Source organism: Pinus tabuliformis, chromosome 9 (assembly GCF_031772625.1).
Source record: "Pinus tabuliformis cultivar Carrire ecotype Pingquan chromosome 9, CPIR1, whole genome shotgun sequence".
In the NCBI taxonomy this organism is placed as follows: domain Eukaryota; kingdom Viridiplantae; phylum Streptophyta; class Pinopsida; order Pinales; family Pinaceae; genus Pinus; species Pinus tabuliformis.
In genome coordinates, this window is record NC_142307.1 from 574,953,096 (window position 1) to 574,962,407 (window position 9,312).

Sequence of the window (9,312 nt, forward strand, 5' to 3'; positions counted from 1 at the left end):
TAATATGGCCAACATTTTTTCTTCTTTTAAATGGGTGCACTTAGCCTTGCAAACCCTGACAATTCTCTTTTCTTTTTGCTACCCTCCTATCTAAGTCTACCCTTATGACTTCCAAGGGCCCAGATTAAGAAGTTGGTCTCCTTCCTTTCTCTATCCAACTAGTCATCTATCAAGCTTGAACAGTTTGAGCAGGTACTTCCTTTCTAGTCTACAACATGCAATTCAAAACATGGTAAGGCCCAGCTTGAGCTGTTGGACCATCCAACAAAGTAGCAGTGGCATTTTGGATTAGCCACTTTCATGGTCTTTATTTGGGGTTCATTTCATTTATTTTTTTTTGACCAGTTCATTTTCTTGCCTTTTGATTATTCTTTTAAGGCATACCCTCTTTACATTTTGTAATTGTCTGCTTCTTTCACAAAAAAGGAACCTTAGTAGCATGGAAGGTGAACATTTTGGCATTTCCACTGTCAATCATGAAAGATGAACACCTATTGGTATAGGAGGCTAACAGTATCCTACCACAAGTGGCAACATGCATATTTTGGGTGTAGTTGACTCCCACAGGTTGGGGCCTGTAAATTGATGTAGAAGAATTGAAAACGGAGTAGAAAAAGAGTTGGTGGTTTTTTCCCATTTGGGTTTCCACTTAAAAAAATTGTCTCCTTGTGATGTGATTCTCGCTTATGTTGTTTATTTCTTCTTGTCATGTTATTGATATGATGATGCATAGATATAACTTACAATTGATGTTTATAGTCATTGTTAAATGAATGAATGGTTAACTAATATTGTTTAATGTGAAATTTCCCTCACACTGATTCACCTCCTCTCTCAGTGCGACTTTTGGGCCAACAAGTGGTATCAAAGCAGGTGCCTTTGGGAACAACTAACTACTTAAATGTTGAATATCAAGAAGAAATGGAAACTATCAAAACAGTGGGGAGGCCCCCCATGTTTGATGGAACCAATTATGTATTCTATAAGATAAGGATGGAGACATATCTCATCTCCCTAGTAGCAGAAGTTTGGAAAATTGTGAACACAAAATATAAAGTTTCCAATGCTACTCCAACAGATGTAGTAGAGAAGGTAGTTTACACACATAACGTACAAGTGAAGCATGTTATCCTAATTGGCTTAGCATAGTCAGAATTCATCAAAATAATGTAGTGGAAATTAGCTCATGAGGTATGGAATAAACTTCAGACTTATCATGAAGGTAATAAGAAAGTTAAAGAATTCTGATTGCAAACACTTAGAGGAAAATTTGAAAGTTTGAAGATGGAATATAATGATAACTTTGCTTCATATTTTCTTTGTGTGGAAAACATAGTTAAATCTATTGAAGGTCCTAGTCAAGATGTCTCTAATGGTTATGTTGTTTAAAAATCTTGAGGTCACTCCCATTAAGATTAAACCCTAAATTATCTACCCTTAAAGAATTAATAGAAGTTGACAAGATGAAAATAAATCAACTCCATGGAACTCTTTTCACATATGAGTTGAGAATCAAAGAGGGAAATTTATGGGTCTAGGAAGTAGATTTCAAGGTATAAAAAGAAGAAATGAAACAAATTGATAAAGAAGACTAATTCTTATGAATAAGAGGCCAAGTCTGTTCAAAATCTCAAGAGAGGAACCAATAAGTTTAAGGTAAGCATCCTTTCAAATGTTTTGAATGTGGAAGGATTGGTCACTATGCATTTAGGTGCCCTTATGATAAGCTGAATGAAAGTGATGACGAATTAAAATTCAAACCCAAGTATAAAAAGAAGAATTGAATAAGAAAGAAGAATAAATTTATTCAAAGGAAAAAAGTGACAATGAAATAAATGGAAGTGTGACTAATGAAGAAAGAAATGAAATACTATTCATAGATGAGGTTGAAGAACCTGAAGCAGAAGTGGATCTTGAACGAGAACTTAGAAGTGATTTGAAGGAAATAAAAACTATTATGAAAAGAGAAATTAAATTGACGCAAGACAAGAGTCTAAATGAAGACACTATTATTTCCCTCACAGTTGAACTAGAAAAAGCAAAAATAATACAAGAATGCCTATTCAAATAGTTGAACGAGAACGAGAAAAAATGTTAAATATTGGAAGAGGAAGTTGTCCTCTTAAGAGAATAATTAGAGAAACTCAGTTCAAAGTTTAACAAAAGCATTGATTCTATAGATCACATTCTTAGCATGCAAAGGTCTCCGCTTATCAAGATAGGTCTTGGATATCAAGAAGTTAAGGCATCTAAAAACAATGGCTCCCATATCTCATTAAGTCCCAAGAAGATTGAAAAACATTTTATAGAATCAAGTAGAAACACACATGAAGATCCAAATAAAACAATACATTAGGCCAACTAGCTTCATTTCAATCATGGTCAACGCAATTCCAAAAAGGAGCATGCTGCAAGGAATCAACAAAAAAGATACACAAGAAATAATGATGTAGGAAACACAATGAAGATGGTTAATCACAAAGCATCCACCAAGATTAATGGAACGGGTGTCATGAATCAACAAATAAATATGGATAATTCTTATGTAGGATAACAAGGAACCATGAATCCTCTAAAATGCATCCTTAGAAGATCAAGATCTCCTCCTTTCCCAAAGTATCAAAGCAAGTTTCTTGGTTATTGTTACTCATGTACTAAGTTTGGACATAAATCACAAGATTGTTGAACCAATGATATGGTAAGATATAGAGGATATGATCAGGTACCTAGATGTATATATTTGGACCAAATAAAAATAATGCCCCAACCACATTCACAAGTATTGAAGACTGATGTTGAATGTCACATATGTCACAATGAGGACCATATAGCGTGAGATTTCAAAATTAATGTTTGATGGTATAATAGATGAATATTTCCTATCATTGTTGGTAGATGGAGAAGAGGCAAGGAGTACCACAATTAGGTTTGATTCGTTAGACCTAATATGTTGGAGAAAGATTCTTCAAGATCATAACTTGCTAAATCAAAACTTGAAGAAGAAATTATGAAAGGAGTATGTGGACTATGTTTTGATGGTGATATCTTAGATGTAAAAATAATGCATGATCTTAGGGGGAGTACAACAATAGTAGTAGCATTATATTAGGGGGAGAACAAGAATAGTCACAAGTAAGCAACATAAGAATAGCTTTACGGGGAGCATATATCAAAGCATGGTCTTAGGGGGAGAATATAAATTAGTAAGACATGAACATGGTTTATGATAGGTCCACATGATCATCCAAGAATAGATACTCATACAAGTTCATCTATATGAAAACTTCCTATAGATATATGTGACCCTTTTCCATTGATTTCAAAGGGGAAGAGAATTCATATATTGATGTCTCCAGGAGAGATAGTAGGTATTTCCCTTTTTCATGTTGCAAAGAGAGGTTGTAATGCATTATTTTGTGCCCTTGATTCAATGCTTTGACATCCAATGCCCATCAACATATAGGGGTGTTGTCATAAGTGACAAAGGGGGATATTTTTGCACATAGAGTTTTTGTTAATGACAACAAGATGTCATTGATGTAAAAGGGGATGTATGGATAATAACATCTAGACCATCCTTGATGATCACAAAAGCAACAAGACTCTTTGTGAAGCAATATGATAGCTTGATCTTTCACAAGGTCTCACTACATGAGGATATGGGTACTTGAATTTATTCAAGTTTTTGACTAAGTTAAGATGCTCAAAATATCTTACAAGTAACATGGTTGTGTAGTGTTCTTTGATTCCTTTTGAAGAATATATTTTTCTTAGAAAAAATCCTCCCGAATGAGAAGTTATGATGTGGTGAAAATCAATATTAGTTGGGCAAAAAATAAAAGGCCAAACTATAGGGCTAAAAACCAAAAAATGAACTGGTTAAATGTCGTGCAAGTCTGGAGCAGATCCACCACTGACTCAATAGATCAAAGACCATTGTCATAGAAATAACACACTAGTTAATGATGCTAAACAACATGTAAGTCCAGAATCAGTCAATCGTGTTCTCAACAAGTGAATGACTAGATGAGGGTAAAGATGTGGGAAGGTTCATCATCCAATCACATGAAGACACGTGACATGACTTTAGTAGTCGATGACACGGATTATGATGACAATAGCATGCTGGCATGGAGCCATGAGAGGTTACCATGTTGAAAGCATAAATGGCATTTTCAATGGTACAATAGGCACGAATATTGATGACATGTGGCTCACTTAAGGAGTACCACATGGCAAGTGTGACATCATGATGACATCAACACATGGATGCCCAATGACCCTTGGGTCTCAGTCAAGTGCATATGGTTATAAAGATCTGGGTCTTATGGCTTCTAGAAATGTTGAATGGTCACATGGTAGGGAATCTCTGGGTTATATGGATAGGACCTTGGTTAGCCCTCAACCCCCAAATCATGTGACTGCCACTATATATATACACACTTTGTATTCATGTTGGATATACAAATTCAAACAAATTAATGGAAATTTTCAATTATGTTACAGTCCCATTCAAAGATTTGATATATGATCATGGCCATAGTGTAATGGAGTTGTTTGGTCTCATTCGCATAGTTCTAAAGTGAAGTTATAGTTTTGGCTTGCACTATACACATAATTTTTTTGGGGTTATGGTTCTACTTATGGAAACAATAGAAAACCTTATTTCAAGCTCTGTGGATAGCTTTGAGTTCCAATCATTATAGCATCATTTTTAATTTGTTGGAGGAAGGTCTTGTGTTGCAAGGGTCCTAGCAATATTTGATAGAGTATCCAATCAGATCACTAGTCACAACAATGACTCAGAATCCACATGGGGTGGAAATTTTGGAGGCCAAGACCTTCACCTGTTGAATGACGATACATATGTGGTAACATATAACTAATATGAATGGTGATGATTGGTTAGTCCCCAAGACACATGAATTCCTTTGGAGAATATGAGGTAGGGTTGGATGCCCCTTTCAGGTCCCTCACCTTATAATGTCAAAAAATATAAGTCAGATGGGTCACATAACAAGCCACACCTTAGATTCTATTTAGTGAGTCATCAAATGTTGGCATTATGGCTTATGTGTTATCCTTGATGGAAACCTACTTGATAGAGATGTTAACATGATGGTTATGCAGATGCTGGAGGAGATCGAAACAAAGAAATATCAGTTCTGAGATTAATGGATGGAAAATATAAAGTGTGAGGAAGTATACGCGGGTCCTATGAAGCAAGACCGCGTACATATGTAGGTATGGTGAAGAGAAGTCGTGTACATAATCTACACCATGGTATTATGAATACCATGGGTCTTTACCATGGTATTGGCCCATAGTATTTGGAAGCGACAACAGATATTTGATCTTGTTAAAGAATACTTACAACATAACCAAGGTATTGGCTATGCAAAATACTATATAAAGCTATGGAGATTAAGGTGTTGTACGTGCAAGTGTTGAATTGTTTAGGAATGATTTGATCGGAAACAGGCGTGTACCAAGGAACTTGGAGATGGATCATATATAATAGATCTAAAATGAATACATATTGGTTAATATATTTATGATTTGATAGATCTATGATGATGATGGTATAATGATGTGTAACTATAATGGTGTGTATGTTGAGATTTGGTTTGAAAGATGTTGTGGTTGCAACGAAGGTATGATTAAGTAATTTCATATATGTATGTTGGTTTGCCTCTGAGAAGTCATGTAGATATGTGTATCTTCTTCCAAGTAGCCGTGTATATATTCTGTGAAAGTTCAGAATCTGTACACAGGTGTCAAGAATGGTAAGCACATACATACGCGGATGTCTTTTGTAAAAGTTGCGTATACATGCTAGGGTTTTAAAGTATGGGTACTTTATGATATTTGATCAGTTCTGTTATATTTGATGTTGTCTGTCAATGATGTCTCTCTCATAATAATCTGTGTACTGGTTGGGTTGATTTTATTATGGAATGGAATGTTAATTAGTGATGATGCTATTGTATGATGATCTGTATTTGGTTCAACGATCTATGATGGATTTGGTATGAGATTCATTGATTGATTTAGTATTACAGAGATCCAGATTCAGGTATCTATAATTTGAGATTTGTACACAGGTATTCTTTAGGGGAAGTGTGTATATACACAGGTATGAATCATAACGCGTATACATTCTGACATATTTTTGACCAGGGTTTGCAGTGACAAAATTTGGTTTTTATGATCAAAAATACATGGTAGGTTATACTTATGAATGGTTGGGCATTGATTTTGATCTGATATGGATCTGTCTAATCTAGTTGCATTCATTAATTAAGCTTTAGTGATTGATTTGATGATTTAGTTGGTTTAGTCATTGGGTGATTTGATTTAGTGTTTGGTTTCAATTTTTTTACTTGGTTTGGGTTTAATGATGAAAGTGGATTTAGTATGAAATATTATGAAATGTGGTCCACCCTTTCAGTAGTAGATGGTTAAAGAAGTCAGGGGGTTGGAGCTCCCTTCCAATAGGTGCTAGAAAATGAAAGAAGGTTGTAGCATTCTATGGGTCGGTTCATGCGTACTGGTTAGAGTCTACACTAGTACAAGATTGTAAGAAATTTTTCTTTTAATAAAGGAAGAAGACAAAGATGACAATGACACGGGTTTTCTCCCACATTGGGTTTTCACCTAAAATTCCTGGTGTTAATATGTACTAGTATGATTCTTCTGTGTTGATGACATTTTTTCTTTTTACTTCTGATGATTTCTATTTAATTGATGAATAATGAAGTAATGATGCACCAATTAAAGTGGAACATATTAGTTATCTAGATATACGTAGGTTGCCTTAATAATAGTCATGTACATATGCCAGTTTCATTTATAACAGTAGCGTACACAAATTAGAATAAGAAATTGGAATTTTGAAATGAGTAAATATTTATTCACCCCCCCCTCAATATTTTTCCTAACAATTGTTATCATAGTAGGTCCTTCAGAAGAAGCTTGATCGCTTGAAGGGAGATTCATCAAGATGAGCAATCAAGAGGGAGTATCTTCTATCTGACCACCATTGTTTAATGGAATGAACTTGGTTTTCTGGAAAGTCGGAATGAGAGCATATCTGTAGTCACTTGGACTTGATGTTTGGGAAATAGTAGAGGGAGTCTATCAGTATCCATCCTACATACCGACAGATGTTGCAGGGAAGAAACAATATGAGTCCAATGAAAAGGAAGTCAACACTCTCTTAGGAAGCTCGAAAAAATTAGAATTTGTGAAGGTCATGCAGCTGAATAAAATAAAGGCTATATGGGATAATATCATCCAAATATATGAAAGTGACACTAAGGTAAATATCGATAAAATTCAAGCACTTAGAATTCAATATGAGACTCTCAGAATGCATAATGATGAAATCATTGCAAGTTATTTCCATAGGGTAGATGAGATCGATAAATCAATGAGAAATATTGGTGATGAAGTAAAAGATTTGATGCTTGTTGAGAAAATTCTAAGATCTCCAACCCCAAAATTCGATTCAAAAGTCTCAGCCATTGAAGAAATGCAGGATTTGAAGAACCTTACTATTGAACAGATCCATGGGATCTTAACAACATATGAAATGAGAAAAGGGGTCCATAATATATCAGAGAAGCAACATTTAGAGATCCCTATAAAGGAAAGGAAAAGGAGGAGCTTAAGGAAACATGTTACATATCATACGAAGAAGAATCAAACTTCGTAAAGAAACTCCAAGTTGGAATTGGAAAGTTTAAAGGTAATCTTCCTTTCAAATGTTTTTCTTGTGGAAGAGTATGTCACTATGCTGCTAAATTTCCTTATAATCAAAATCATGAGAAAGGGAAGAACTCTTCAAAAGGGAATGCTAGAGGAAGGTTTGATAACAAGAAAAGTTTTTATACACTTGAAGATAGTGAATGTTCTTCCAATAATGAGGATGTTGAATCTGATCAAGAATATCAATTATTTATGGCATTTGAAGAAAAATGTGTAGATGACTCTGATGATGCTTTTATGGATGCTCTAGACTAAAAAAATACTCTTATTGAAGAAATAACTCAGCTAAAAATCCATTCGGAAGAAGCTAAATTATTCGAAGAAGTATTGAATAAATAAATTCTAGAAAAGGAAAGACACAGTGAAAGCTTAAAACTTGAAATAGTGGGTCTAAGAAAGGAACGTGAAAAAAAAAGGCTCTAAATCTTAGATTTTATAAAGGATATGAGACTTTAGAAGAATCATCAAAGTATAACTCTCTCCTCTAATTAAGACATGTCTTGGATACAATGGTGAATTGTGAAAAACTATAAAATCTTCCAAAACATGTACAAGAAGCTATGTCAATGTAGTAAAAGGAAGTAGTCATCAGAACTTCAACTCTTAGCAAAGGAATGAAGGATCAAATATCTCTCAAGTAAAAAAACCTTACCACAACCAAAGGGGAAGCTACTCAAGAAGGTATTATACTCTTAGGTATTCCTACTTCAATGATCATTGCTTCACTTGTCACAATTTTGGTCATAAAGGTGTTCAATGTGTTGCTTATAAAACTATTATGACTAGAGAAGCAAGAAAACAAAAGAATGAGGTTGGAACAAAGAAATCTTCTTACAATGTCTTCTCACCCCTTCAAGATGAAATTGAATGTTTTTTTTGCAATAACCTTGGTCATAATAAATTGAATGCAGAAGTAGAATAGGACCATCCTATGAGCATGACTAGAAGACAATAACACCCAAGGTATGGAAAAGGAAAACCATAGATTCTGAAAATTGTGGTCTAGATTTATATGCAAGAGATCAATAAAATATATGGTACACTGATAATGGATGTTCAAAGCATATGAAAGGTGACAAAGATAAGTTTATGTCTTTTAATGAAATAAAGAAATAAAATAATGTAACTTTTGGAAATAATTCACCGATTGCTATCAAAGGGAAAGGAACCGTTCTATTAAAGAAAAAGGTTAAGGCTGGAAATGTTTTATTTGTTGATGGATTAAGAAACAACTTGTTGAGTTCTAGTCAAATGTGTGACCAAGGGAATGAAGTTGTTTTCAGATCAAAGAACTACGTGGTAAGAAATATGGACACATGTAAGATCATAATAAAGGGAACAAGAACTCTAGGCAATGTCTGTCTTGGAAGGCAGCCAAGAACATTGTTACTTAAGAAAATATGAAGAAAGTTGGCTTTGGTAAAAAATATTGGGACACCTTAGCTTTTATCATTATACAAATCAAGCAAAATGGGAGAAATACATGACTTACCCAATATCTCTCCACCAGAAAATAACATCTGCAAATCATGCCAATTTGGT